This window comes from Pteropus vampyrus, unplaced genomic scaffold (assembly GCF_000151845.1).
Source record: "Pteropus vampyrus isolate Shadow unplaced genomic scaffold, Pvam_2.0 Scaffold356, whole genome shotgun sequence".
Classification (NCBI taxonomy): Eukaryota; Metazoa; Chordata; class Mammalia; order Chiroptera; family Pteropodidae; genus Pteropus; species Pteropus vampyrus.
In genome coordinates this window covers 819197-820612 of record NW_011889137.1, presented here as the reverse complement: position 1 = coordinate 820612, position 1416 = coordinate 819197, and positions in this window count along the sequence as shown.

The window sequence follows — 1416 nt, the reverse complement described above, 5'->3', positions numbered from 1 at the left end:
GCCGCCCGAACCCCCGCCAGCCCATCTCCACGCGGAGCCCGCCGCTCGGCCTGTCGGGCGGGATGAGGCAGCTTTCCGTTTACCCCGTGAGCGCCCTCCAGCTGCGCTGCAACCCCCCGACCCCCGGGAGGGCCCCTCGTGATCCTGGGCTCGAAGGGTGTTGCTGAGTCCGCTCCTCCGGCCCCTGCTCACCACGGGCGAAACCTGGGTCCCGCCCCCGAGGCTCTGGGACAGCAGACGGCAGGACCCGGGTTTCTGGGCAGCCAGACCCTGCACCCGCGAAGCCGACAGAGACGGATGTCCAGCAGCATCGGCGACCGTGGCCGGGCCACACGGAGGAGGGTGGCCTCTGAGTCCCGTGGCAGAGGCCGAGTTTTCTGCTCACAAGCTCCACTGGCAGCAGTCGTGGCCGCGGCGAGCCAGCAGGAAGGACAGTTCCGGCGTGGCCTCTGCTGGAACATTTTTAGAGACCCACATGCACTGTCCTCGGGGCTGGAAACCGCCCACCACAGGCGCATCGGACGGGGGCGGAGCCTGACGCGTCTGAGCGACTTCGTAAGGGCCGCAGACGTTCCCAGGCACTTGCCATCCATGGTCACATTGAATGTCCTCGTGCCTTCCTTAGTGCCACGCGGGCAGAGGACGGCAGCTCAGAGACACGGCAAGGGCAGTGCCCGCAGCCTGGAGGAGCGTCCGGCCGCACTGCCAGCCTGGAGCCCGGCTTCCCCGTGCACCGCACGGGCCTCGCGCCCCAGCCCCGGCTCACCCCGCAGAAACGAGCACGCGCCGGAGCCCGCGCTCCGGGCTCAGCATCTGTCACTGACTCTCACTGCTGTCGTGGCTGCTAAGGGGCTGTCAGCTGTCTTTCTTCAAGTGCAGGCCCCCAGCAGCGGGAGGGAACGTGACTTCTGCTCCCTGTCACGAGAGCGCGAAGCGCTTTCTCACTCACTGGCCCCACCGCCCCGCCTGTCATGTCTGGCCTGACGGGTGACAAATCCACTCACAAGACTCAGCTTGCTAAGTGGCACTGGCCTTTTGTTCCCTGACATCTTTCCAGACCCTTGAAGGGATTAGAACTGGATTAGTCTGCGACGAGCAGGCTCTGCCGTTATCACCTGTTTCTAGGACGATGACATTATCCAGTGTGGCCCATAAGGGGCTCCCCTCACACAGGAGCTTCTAGCTCTTTGATCTGGGTTGCAGGCAACTTATCTTACGCCTGATGGACGCCCAGTGGGAAGGAAGGAGGTCCCACGGTCCCCCGCCGTGCAAGGCTGGTGGCGGACTCCGAACCCAAGGCTGGCCTGCCGCCTCCCGCGCTGGCCTCCTCGCCTTGCCTTTCGCATGCACAGCACTCGAAAGTTTGCAGCGCTCCCTGCCACTTGGCAACTCACTTGGTCGGCACAACTGTCTGAG